Source organism: Stenella coeruleoalba (assembly GCF_951394435.1).
Source record: "Stenella coeruleoalba genome assembly, chromosome: 13".
Taxonomy (NCBI): Eukaryota; Metazoa; Chordata; class Mammalia; order Artiodactyla; family Delphinidae; genus Stenella; species Stenella coeruleoalba.
Window position 1 is genome coordinate 81,861,611 of NC_137159.1, and position 12,861 is coordinate 81,874,471.

Below are 12,861 nucleotides of genomic sequence, written 5' to 3' on the forward strand. Positions count from 1 at the left end.
AGATTTCCAGTTTTCCTTCTTTTTTTTTAACTCTTCTGCAGGTTTTTAAATTTTATGTCACAGATATAACTTCTACAACAGTCTTCCTCATTCTGTTGTTTTTGTTTTTAAGGGCAATTAGCTTTAAAGTACTATAATTTATCTGTATATTCAGAAACTGAACCAAAAAGACAAGCGTGCCCATTAAGCAGTGTACAAACTGCAGAGATTAACTGGAATCCTTTGAAGGGATTAGAGGTCTACGGACCCTCTGCAATGGCCAGATCAGAGCTCCATGAGCTGCCCTCCGCCAGCCCCAATGGTCAGTTACTCCCACAAAAGCCCTAGAGGCTTCCTAGGGGAAACAGAACAGAACCGCTGAAGCATGCTGGACAGGGAAATGTCGATTATTAAAAGCAAGCTCCCTTTACCCACTTAATGCATGAAGGGTCCATATCACAGCCTTTGTTTAAATGTCCTGGTCCCGCTCATTTCTGAGCACTGTGCTTGGGCATGGCACGGGGTGCAGGGGGTCTGCCTCTCTAAGTTATAGTCTATCTTCTTTTCATTCTGAATGAATGAACCTTTTATTAGCTCTCCTTTGAGATTGCCTCTGAACACTCTGGAATCACTAAGTAATTCAAATGTTGAATCCACAAACTAGACACGATTTTCTTAAAATGGGGTTTTCTGACATCAAATAAAACGGTAGTAGCAGCATGAACATCTGTAATGCCACAGGAGCTCAGTCACTTGCTTACTAAATGAACCAACTTTATACTAAGCATAGAAACCTTTAGACAGGCTCTACATTATAAACTCTCCTATTAAAAATGACAAGACAAAAATACAGATATTAAAGTGTAGCTTCAAATTACCCACCCACTAAAAGATTACACGTATTGGTGCAAGTGGCTACTTTCACGGATTAAAAACATCTTAAACCACAAATAAGCCATTTGTTAATCAATAACAAGAAAGGCTAGGATGGAATTTCAACTTCAACCTGAACTTACTTCTTATTCTTTAAAGAATACTTGTTCCAGAAAACACTAATTCTAAAAGATACACGCACCCAATGTTCATAGCAGCATTAGTTACAATAGCCAAGACATGGAAGCAACCTAAGTGTCCATCCACAGATGAACAGATAAAGAAGATGTGGTATACACACACACACACACACACACACACACACACACACACAATGGAGTACTACTCATCCGTAAAAAAGAATGAAATTTTGCCATTTGCAGTAACATGGATGGACTTGGAGGGTGTTATGCTAAGTGAAATAAGTCAGACAGAGAAAGACAAATACTGTATGATATCAGTTATATGTGGACTCTAAAAAAAATACAACAAACTAGTGAACATAACAAACAAGAAGCAGACTCGCAGATATAGAGAACAAACTAGTGGTTACCAGTGGGGAGAGTCGTGGGGGGAGGGGCACAATAGGGGTAGGGGATTAAGAGATACAAACTATTAGGTATAAAATAAGCTACAAGGATATATTGTACAACTCAGGGAATATACCCAATATTTTATAATAACTATAAATGAAGTATAACCTTTAAAAATTATGAATCAACACATTGTACACCTGTAACTTATATAATATTGTACATCAACTATACTTAAATTAAAAAAAAAAAAATTGCTCCAGAATGAACAGCAGACCACCTCATCCGCTGCTGTGGGGATGGAAAATTTCACAGATCACAATGCAAACTTTAAATGAACCAGATTTCAGTATGAACAGACTTGTAGAAACATCTCCTCACCTGTGTTTCATTTCATTGTTTCACATTTTTAATCTGATTTTTGTTTCCTAGAAACAAACTTTCCTGAGCAAACCCAGAAACAGTACTCTCGAAGCAATGGATTGCATATAAGGAATTCTTCAAATCTGCCCGGAGATTTAAGACATTCTAAGACAGGGGTAGGAGTCTAATTGGCCTTTAAAACTTCCAGGAGTGTTTTCCTACAAAGTGCTGCAAACCCCGTGACATTAAAACAACGCTTTAGGTAAGATGAAGTTCAGAACCGTCCCAGACCTCCACCTTTCCCCATGTCTAACACGCAGTGTTAATCGGAGAAATTAAAATGCTCTCGCTAGGAATAAAAGTTTTTATCAAGTTAAAATGCACATATTGTTTAAAAGAGATACTAAAAAAATCTTCCAAGTCCTGAGTAACACTTACCTCTATAATAAAACTTTCTTAAAGAAAAGCTTCAGTATACAGATTAAGTAGTTCCTCTTTTTTTTTTTTTGCTGGTCTTCATGACCAGGGATCAAAAGAGGCTTGACAGCAAAATGGCCCAACAGCCTTCTCCATGAATGGCCATCATCGCCTCCACCCCGCCTGGCGCCCTGGCGGCCACACACACACACACACACACACACGCACCTTCTTGGACTTCAGGGAAGCAGCCTTTGTTCCCAAGACCCAAAACTGGGATCCAGCTACTAAGCCTCCTCCTCCCCCGAACCAGCCTTCCCAAGGGGCGGAGCCCCTCAGAGACAGTCCCAGGGAGGTTCTGGAAAGAAGCCCCATTTTCTCCCGTGTTCCAAGTGCTGGGGAGTTGGGGCCGCCACCACCGGCTGCAGCTTCTCTAAACACACAGGCATGGACACGCATGCACGCACGCGTGCACACCCTCAAAACAATGATTATTACCATCATTGTCATTTTTATTAGCTCTCACCTACGGAGCGCTCACCATGTGCCAAGAGCTCAGCGCGCGCTCTAAGTCCATCTAAATCCAACTCTGCCGGCCCCTCTTTTTCTCTCTCTTTCACACTCACACACACACACTCCCATGCGCGCACGCACACGAGGCAGCGGTACCCACACCCCCACGCGCCCTCGAGGCTGAACCCCGACACTTCCGTAGCCTCCCGGCGGGTCCCGACCAAAAAAGTACCCACGTCCGCCCGCGCGCTCCCCGGGCCGCGCTTCCCCGCGCGCTGCGCTGCGAGGCGTTCCCCCGGCGCGCCGGGCGGCCGCTCCTACCTCGGCCCTTTGTCCTCGCGCCGCCGCGGCCCCGCTCCGGTGCGCTCGCCGCCGTCGGAGGGCCGGCCCAGCCGCCCGCGCGCTCACTCCCCCAGCTCCCGGGCTCGGCCGGCCGGGAGGTGCGCGGCAAAGCCCGGATCTGAGGAGCGCGGAGCGCGGCCCGCGCCCGGGACTGACCCCTGACCCCGGCCGCCCCCTGGAGTCCGCTTCTCCGGGTCTTCCGGCCGACCGCGGAGAAGGTCCGGCGGTGGGCTCGGTCGACCCGGGACCCCGCTGAGGAAGGGTCGCGGCGAGGGCGGCGCCGGGGCCGGACCGGGCGGCGTCGGGCGAGGGGAGGAGGCTCGAGGGCCAGAGCCGAGCCCCGCGCCCGCCCGCCGGCCTGGGTTTTCGCTCCGCGTGCCCGGCCCCCTCTCCCTGCCCCTGCGCCCCCCCTCGCCAAAGTCCGACCTCCTCACCCGAAGGGCGTGGCACCGGCCTCGGGGCGCCGCCTGCTCTCGGGAAACGTCGCTGTCTTCTCTGATCTCCCCGAGGGATTCCTCCCCCAGCTTCCCCGTCCCACCCCCTGGCACACCTCCCCACCTTCCCGCAGGGCCACGCGGGGAGCCCCTCCAGCCAACGGAGACTCAGCGGGGAAGGGAGTCTGGACAGACGTTGGAAGAACCCTCGGAGAACAGAGGTCATTTTGTCGCTTGGGACGCAGACGCCCAGAGGGGACAAGGCAGGTCTGCGAGGCAGCAGGAGCGCAGCCCAGGCTTCCCAAAGGCTCCACGCCAAGGGCCCCGGAACGCCCACCCCTGGACGCACGGGCTGAGCCCTGTGGAGGGCCGCGTCGGCGGGGCGCCCTTCTCCGGCCCCCAGCGGACCGGCTCAAGCAAGGGGGTGATAGGGGGACCCGGGTCCCCAGCAGCTGGGGTCTGCCAGTGTCCCACCAGGGAGCCTGTCTGAGGCCAACAGAGGAGAAAGATTCAGGAACGGTGGGCACCTGCGGGGGGAACCCAGCCAACTCTCCCTGGCCCCAGTGTCGGGAAGAATCCTTGAGGAACGGAACGAACCAAAGAATCTCCGATAAATCTTTGCAGACCTCGCAGGAGGCTGGTGCACAGGTAGACCGAGCAAGCAATGAGCACAGGGCAGGAGTATTTCTTTCTTTTTTTTTAAGCAAGAGAGGAGCCCCTGTGATTTCAGGAACCTGCGAGGCGCAGAGCTGGAATCGGGCGACCAGCCCGGCGCCCTCACCGCCACTCACCCCCATGACTCGCCTTCTGGCCTTGGGCCAGTCTGACAGTGTCCTTGAGGATGGGGGAGACAGTCACAGTTCAGTGAGCTGGGCGGTTAAATGAGGAAATGAGGGAATGAGGGTCTGGTCCCCAACAAGTGCCCGCACACAACAGGTCCTGGGTAAAAACGTTGCCAGAATCAATCTCCGTAGATTTCCTGTACTCTGATTGGCAGTACCATCATTTTCCTTGTCTTATAATGAAATATTTCAAACGCACACAAGAGAAAGTAACTTCACGAGCCCCTCTCTGTGTGCCCAAGAACCAGCCAATCCTAACCTCTTGCCATACTTACTTCAGATATTCATGTAGGAAATAAATATCGCGATACAGTTAAAGCCCCCGGAAAGCCCTCCCTGATCTCAATTCTTCCCCCACCACCGCCCACCCAACCCCCAGTACTTTCCTAAAACATCCCATCAAGTTTTCATACTATTACTACATATGCATGTGTTCATGTTACTACGTATGCCTGAGTTGAACTATAGCATGTTTTCCAATATTACCACTTTCTGTGTGTTATCATATTCTGCGTTTTGTTCTGTAACCCAGTCATTTGTTTTATGTTGTTTTGCTCAATATGAGGTTTGTAAGAGCCATCTCGTCATACATATAGCCCTAGGTTATTCATTTTAACTGCTAAATAGTATTCCATCGTACGAATGGCACAACTTGTACAGACATTCTTCTGTTGATGGACCTTGGAGTTGATCTGTTTTTCATGATTAGAAACAAGACTGCAGTGAACATTCTTGACTGAATTTGTGTTTCTAGGGAATACACAGTTTTTCAACCACTCCAGTAAACACATGTACAGAATAGCTGTGTTGAATTCACGTTCACCAATACGTTGGTTCTACGGTTTAGATTACTTACTGCAATTGCTAGACCAATAATCACTGTACTTACTTTTTTTTTCCCTTACATTTTGACAGCTTACACTTTATCAAGCAAATAAAATCCTACAGAACAGGGTCAGCAAACTTTTTCTTAAAGGTTTAAAAGAAATATTTTAGGCTTTGCCAGCCAAGAGGCAAAACCACACTATTCGATTATAAAAGTACTTATATAACCATTTAAAGTATAAATGTATAACCATTTATATTAAAGTATAAATATTTTTAAAAATATGAAAACCATTCTTACCTCATGGGCTAAATAGCTGAACAGATTTGGCCCATGGGCCATAGTTAGCCTGCCTAACCCCCATTATATGAAAGTCATTCCAAAAATTAATTCCTTTCCTTGAAACCCAACATTAAAAAGGAAGTCACTTTTAATAAAGACAAAAATATAATTTGATTCACCAGAAGAATCAAAGTGAATATGTGGTTCCTGCTAGGGAAAAATTCTTAGGAAGCTGGCCCGTGCCTTAGCTAATTGATACAGTGACTCTGGGGAAACCATTTAATCCCATTTTTTAATCTATGATAAATTTTAGAAAGGCACAGACGCCTATCAATTAAGGATTAATAAGACAAGAAATGAAATTCAGTGAAAAAGTTGTGTCTTATTTTCCTGCTGGATGAATCCTCTCTCTGCTCCCAGTTCATTGATTTAAACACCAGCACACAAATACGAATGATTAGCTTTTTTCTTCCTGAACCGAACCTGACCCACTCATTTTATGTCTTTACTGAACTTGAACCAAAACTTGAAAAAGTAATTTCAAGATATTTTCTTAAATGAGGGGAATCAAGCTAGTTTAAAATGTTGTTGACAAACGTGGGACTGAACTAAAAAACTGTGGTGGCCAACCTCAGACCTACAAAGGAGCTGTCAATCTCTAAGTTCATTCAGTAAGCAGGGTTCGCAGAGGCCACGGGGTCAGGAAGGCAATTAGACACGGCTTCTGGGCACATTTGCTTCTTTGACCAGCATTATCCTAAAGAATCGCACGCATGTACTTCTCCTCACATGCTTACACACACACATTCTTCTCTCCCCACACACACATCCTCACACATACGTCCCCCCCTTACACGTCTAGGCATGTGCTGCGCACACGTATTCCTTACACACATATCTGCCTCCTTAAATGCACACACACTTCAAACATACATGTGACTCTTCTTCACATACATACTCGTTTCCTTCTCACACGTTTCTCTCCACCAACAAACACCGAATGTCTCTCTCTCTCACACACACACACACACACACACACACCCACCTTGTCACACAAACATTTCTCCCCTTGGTACATAGATTCTGCTTACACCCATATTTCTCTTTCTTGGAAATCCAGCTCTTCTCATACCTTTTTCTTTGTAACATACACACATTTTCACATGACTACACCCGGACACAAACTCATCCTCTCACACACTTTCAGTTTTAGGTATATTTGTTTAGCTCATCACACATACCAGTAGATACGCCATCTCCTTCCTTTGTGCCTGAGCAAAACAGCTTCCTCTTTTCACATCCATCACAGCGCCCAATTAAAATGCGGTAGAGTGGAATGGGCTGCAGCCTTTAAAAGCTGCCATTTGTGCGTGTCAAGCAGTGTAGAGTCATTTGTTATCAGCGTACCGCTTGTTTCTATGTGAAGACAATTTCTGAATGGCTTAAGGGTACTTCAAGTTTATTCACTTACAATAAATATCTCTAAACTGTAACCCAGTTTCTGTTATTAGCTATCCCTTTCTGTGGAGGAAATGTTTCTCTAGCCTAGTAAGTGCTTAAACCCAGCTTACTTAAATTCTCCCAGAATGTGAGTGGGTAGGTATATTGGTTTGCTCAGGCTGCCGTAACACAGCGCCACGGGCTGGTGGGCTTAAACAACAGAAATGTATCATCCACAGTTCTAGAGGCTAGAAGCCCCAGATCAAGGCGTCAGGGGGCTGGTTCCTTCTGAAGGCTGCAAGGGAAGGATCTGTCTGTCCCAGGCCTTTCTCTTCGACTTGCATGCCTGTCTTCTCCCTGTCTCTTCACATCCTCTTCCCTCTCTGTGTGTCAGTGTCCAAAATTTCCTTTCTTATAAAGACACCAGTCATATTGGATTAGGGCCCACCTCAGCGACCTCATTTTAGTTCGATTGCCTCTGTAAAGACCCTGTCCCCAAATAAGGTCACATTCTGAGGTGCTGGGGGTTGGAACTTCAATGTATGAATGTGGAAGGAGGCAGGGTTGGGGGACACAAATCAACCCCTAACTGTAGGACTTGACTTGTTTCTACAGGTGGTTCAGACCAGAGATACTAAACGTCACCTGGATCACTAATACATCTGAGGACTAGATGTGCCACATCCTCTTTTGAAACCTTAAATTCAACTCCAATCGCATTCCACTCTACTTCACTCCACCTGCGTATCACCAGGAATATTGACCACCCCAGATTCAGCGGCCCTACTCAATGCGCTCCCTAAGGTGAGACTGCTCCACCTGGTGGAGAGTCAAGATGCTACACTTCAGCAAACGGTAAGTCGGCTTACAACCCGGCGGCCAGCATCGCAGTGCCTGGGTATCAAATATTAGATAAACAAAGGAAAGAGTGAGAGGGGCAAAACAAATTTGGTGCAACTGATGTATTTCCTGGGGGTAGTGCGTGGAAGGTGAACATTTAAGTAGGACACATGTAACAATCAGTAACACATTAGCAAACAAACTAAATTGTGCTTGTATAGAACTCAAGTGGAATAAAATGTAGCCGTTCAAATTTAAAGGCCAAGTGAAAATTGATTTCTCATATTTTTCACACCTTGCTAAAGGGGAGGTAAATTGATTCAACTTCTTTAAAGGATAATTTGACAATATCTATTAAAGTCACCTCTGGCCTCATAATTCACTGCTAGCCACTTATTTTTTAGATATACACATACCTGGGTGAAAGGTAGGCTGAATGAGATTGTTCTATGTTTGGTGTTGTTTATGGTTGCAAAATATTGGAAATAACCCAAGTGTCCAGAGTTGGAGAGGGCATGGGTGATTTATGGTACATACACACCATGCAACACTGTGTAGACATGAAAAAGAGTGAGAAAAACTTTTATTGCACTGTTAGGGAACAATCTGCAAGATATTTTGCTAGGTTAAAAAAAAATCGAGAAATAGTATGATTATTCATGTGCAAACAAGGCTTGGGGAAATAACATAGAGCACTATTTGTGCATAAAATATCTCTGCAACAATCCATATAAAACCCGTGAGCTTCAGAGACGACTTTAGACTTCACTGCTGAGAGACAGGCGTGGGAGGGACATTTTTCACTGTTTACTCTGGTGCCTTTTGAATTTTGAGCCATATAAATGAGCCTCTTCAAAAAATTAACAGTTTTCTTGTTTAATTTTCATTGTCCAAAATTTCTCAGAGGTCTAATGATGCTTTTGTACTGTTGGTATCAGAAGTCTGAAACCAACGTGGTTATCCTCCAATATTTGGCAACTTTCTTTTCTTTTAGGGGAAGGTATTGTCATTTATCTTTTTCATTATAAAAATGATGTGTAACTACCTAACAAAGAAAACAAAAGGTTTCAAGTTTGCTGATCGTGAGTCTTCTTTCCACACAATTAATACAAATGGATTTTATAAAAGCACAATTAATAACACAATAACACAATGAATAAAATGGATTTTCTTTTCCCAAAATGAAACTAACGTAAACCTACAATATTTAAGAAATACTAAGAACGTTAGTATCATTCATCATAAAATTCAGTCGGAGGAAAAATAAAAGTTGCTAAACTTAATCATCTGATAATGCTGAATTAAAACAAAATCCAGCGTTAAGGTGTGCTTCAAAGATTTAAGACAAACTATTACCTCTATAATTTGGGTTGTCATGTTTTGCTTTAGAATTTACATTTTGAAGTCAACATAGCAAAGAGTTTAGTTTTTTTTCAAATGCTATTTATTTATAATGTAATGTGTCTATGGATGGTGAAAGGTTACTGGGGGCATCAGTCCAGGTTGTGGGGCTCATCAGACAACACGTGGGAAGGAGGCTGGGGCGCTAGCCTCATCTGGGGGTTCAGAGAAGCCTTTCTGGGGGGTGGGGAGAATGTGCAAACTAAGGGTGAGGCATTTGCTAGGGGAGGCGTCAAAGGGTTAACGTTCTAGCAAAGAAAACAAGATGTGAGAAGACTCAGCAGTGGGGGAAAGCTTTTGAGGAATTGAATGAAGATTAATGTGACTGAGAGAAAGTGATGCATCCAATGGCTCTGATAAGGTGGTGGGGGCCCCTGAGTGCCCAGGACCCAGCCCCTGCCCTCCCTCCAAGAGTGTGATGCGGGAGACAGCTAGGCAGGCAAGTGACCAGTGCCCAGGGGAAACCACTAACCTCGAGCATAATACAGACAAAGTACACTGACAGCTTTTAAGCAGAGGAGTGATGAGATCAGACCCACGCTTTAGAAAGATTTCTCCTGCAATGAAAGGTCAACAGCCACCCCCCAAAAGGCAGTTGTTTAATTTGACAGTGATAGTATAGAGTCCCTTGGAAATGGCAGGACAGGCGAATGAATTAGGAAGCAGTTAAAATAGTCCAGGAACAATGACAATGAGGGCAGTCGTGGGGCAGTGGGAATCAGGAGGAGGGAAACCCTTTGGGGGGCTGCAACTGACAAGCCCCTGTGCCCATCCTCCCTCCCCTTTGTGGCTTCCTCATTGGAGTTCACCCAGGCGTACAGCAATAGCTCATCTTTCCCACAGCTCTTTTTTGACAGGCTTTCATGGGGATTTGCCCTTGTGGGTGTATTTAACTGCAGGCTTACTTTTTTGTTTCCTTTTCTGAAGCAGGAGGCAAATACTGTTGCTAAGTGGAGAGACTGAATCCGTGCATCTGGACCAATGACAACTTTCGTGGGCTAGCATCTTCTTGGGAGCTCTCTGGAAAGCTTGTCAAACTCTGAACAAAACCTCAGAACAAAGAGTCAGCCGCCCGGCTTTGTTCCATTTGATGTCATTTTAGAACCATTTTTAGTCACTGGGGTAGGGAGCTTTAAGGCTTGGTTAGAAACAGCCCCTGTGAAGCTAGGAAGTTTGTGTTACCACTGAAGATGGATTCAATGCACCAGGGACTTGACGTCCATTGTCTCTAATACAGCAGAATTGGAGGTATGTTTACCCACAGTTTACAAACAGAGAAACTGAGGATCCTAAGGGGTAAGATGCTTGCCAGTGAGGCTAATAAGGGTGGATGCAGGACTCGCTCCAGTCCAGGTTCGTCTGTTCCTTCCTCCGTGCCACCTCTCCTCTTTCTGCATCCTTCCATCTCTACGACACTCCTTTCCCGCCAAGTGTTTGTCCTCGTGCCTCATCGCCTTCCTAAAAAGGGTACTGACCTAGAAAGTAGAAGACAAGAATTTGGATTGCAGCTCTGCTAGAAACCATCTTTTTATTATTATTATTAATGAAAACTGTTTAAATTCTATAGTGCTTTACAATTTTCAAAAGTTTCACACACGTGATTTCCTATAGTCCCATAATAACCCTTTTTTTAATCCTCCACCCCTATACGGCCTCCCCTCTCCCCACTGGTGGCCACTAGTTTGTTCTCCGTATCTGAGTCTGCTTCTTGTTTGTTATATTCACTAGTTTGCTGTATTTTTTAGATTCCACATATAACTGATATCATACAGTATTTTTCTTTCTGACTTACTTCACTTAGTATGATAATCTCGAGGTCCATCTATGTTGCTGCAAATGGCAATATTTCATTATTTTTATGGCTGAGTAGTATTCCATTGTGCATGTGTGTGTGTATATATATATATACATGTACATATCCACAGCACCTTCTTTATCTATTCATCTGTTGATGGACACTTAGGTTGCTTCCATACCTTAGCAACTGTAAATAAAACTGCTCTGAACATTGGGGTGCTTGTACCTTTCTGAATTAGTGTTGTCATTTTTTTCAGGTGTACACCCAGGAGTGGAATCGCTGGGTCATATTTACTGAGTGCCTGGTATGTCTACCAAATCTCCACTTCTACCGTCTCCCCTGACTCTCAGCAGATGACCTTGGCTTCAGCAGAGCATGAACTCCTTCAACTTCCTGCTAAAAATACCTTATAAGGTTGTCTGCTTCTGTCCTTACACTTTGCTCCCATCACTGTGGAGGTGGAGCCCTCCCCTTGTTTCCAATTTCCTGGAGCTCTGCATGGAATCCCTGACAGCATTCTCAGGGTTATCCCCTTTCTCTGTTGCATCTTCAAGCTTTCCCTTTCTACTAGCTCCTTCTCATCAACATGAAAACCTTAGGTCTCTGCTATCTTAAAAAAGTAAAGGGGGGGGGGGTGGTGGAGAGGAAGGAAACAAAGTAGGAAAGAAAGAATAAAAGAGAAAAGAGAAGAAATGAAGGGAGGGAGGAGGGAGGAAGAAGGAAGGGAGGGAGGAAAGGAGGGAGGGAGGAAGAAGGAAGGAAGGAAGGGAGGAAGGAAGGAAGGAAGAAGGAAGGAAGGAAGGAGAAAGGAAGGAAGGAAGGGAGGAAGGAAGAAGGAAGGAAGGAAGGAGGAAGGAAGGAAGGAAGGAAGGGAGGGAGGGAGGGAGGGAGGGAGGGAAGAAAGACAGAAAACATCCCTTCTTTTAACCTCTAAGGCACCCATAGCCTAGATTCACTTTCTATTTCCCTAGCTGCTCCCTCTTAATTACCTTTGCTCTTGGTTAGTTTAAAAACAAAAGCAAAACTGCTCATTGTAAACAATGTGACAAATTCTGCCGGCCCTTTCACACTGGTTGCCCTCTGGCCCTGCCCCATCCTGCCCTCACTCCTGCCCTTGTCAAATCTCACCTGTGCCTGGACTTCAAGTACCCAAAGCGCCACCTCGGGTCCAAGTCTTCCCTCAAACTTCATCAACCCCCAAGCTCTGTTCCTTCTACATCTATCTTCTAGCTCTTGAATCTGTCCTTTGCTCTCCACTTTCACTGGCACTGCCCAGTTCTGCCATCATCAACTGTCCTTTCGGTGACCGACAGCCTCCTAACCATTCTCCTTGCCTCCCATTTGGCCTCTCCTGTCGTTGAAGATCTGAGAACGCCTATGCCGGCGTGAGAGGTAGATGCAGAAAGCTGTAACGCCTAGCAAATCGTAGGTTAGAGTGGCGACCATTGGATTTGCCCCAAGCCCTCAATCCCATTAGAAAAGTTAACTTGGCTTCAATACAGCTGGTTTATCATCCCTTGGAGAGGGGATGAGGATTGGTCTCCTCACCTGGAAAAGAAGGGGTTGGGCTAGACCAGTGCGTGGCAGAGTACATCCAAGTCCTCGGAGTTTCTGATTCTGTAAGGTTTGGGGTAGACCCAGAAAGTTTGCATTCCTAACAAGCTCGCTGGTGATGGCAATGCTGAGGTCCACAGACCACATGTAGAATCTCACCAGACTAGATGATACCATATTTTTGTATCTTCACCCGTGCTATCCAATATGGTAGCCACTAGTTCCCTGGCTATTAAAATTCAAGTTAAATTAAAATAAATGAAAATTCAGTTCCTTGCTAGCCACACTTCAAGTGCTCAACAGCTACACGTGGCTAGTGGCTACCATATTGGACAGTGTAAAACATTTCCATTATTCCCTATTGGACGTGGCCATTTCCTCACAGATTTCTGGGGAAGAAATTTTACAATAGAAGGAAGGCAAA

General features: G+C 45.4%; 1 protein-coding gene across 1 annotated transcript in view; it reads right to left on the bottom strand.

Moving 5' to 3' along the window:
* The window catches only part of GREB1 (growth regulating estrogen receptor binding 1), a 133,483-nt gene extending 129,873 nt beyond the window's left edge, over positions 1-3,610 (bottom strand). Inside the window, exon 1 of the mRNA XM_079941287.1 lies at positions 3,000-3,610. The gene's annotated coding sequence lies outside the window, so the exon portion shown is untranslated. The remainder of the gene's footprint in view (positions 1-2,999) is intronic.
* Positions 3,611-12,861: the final 9,251 nt, after the last annotated feature.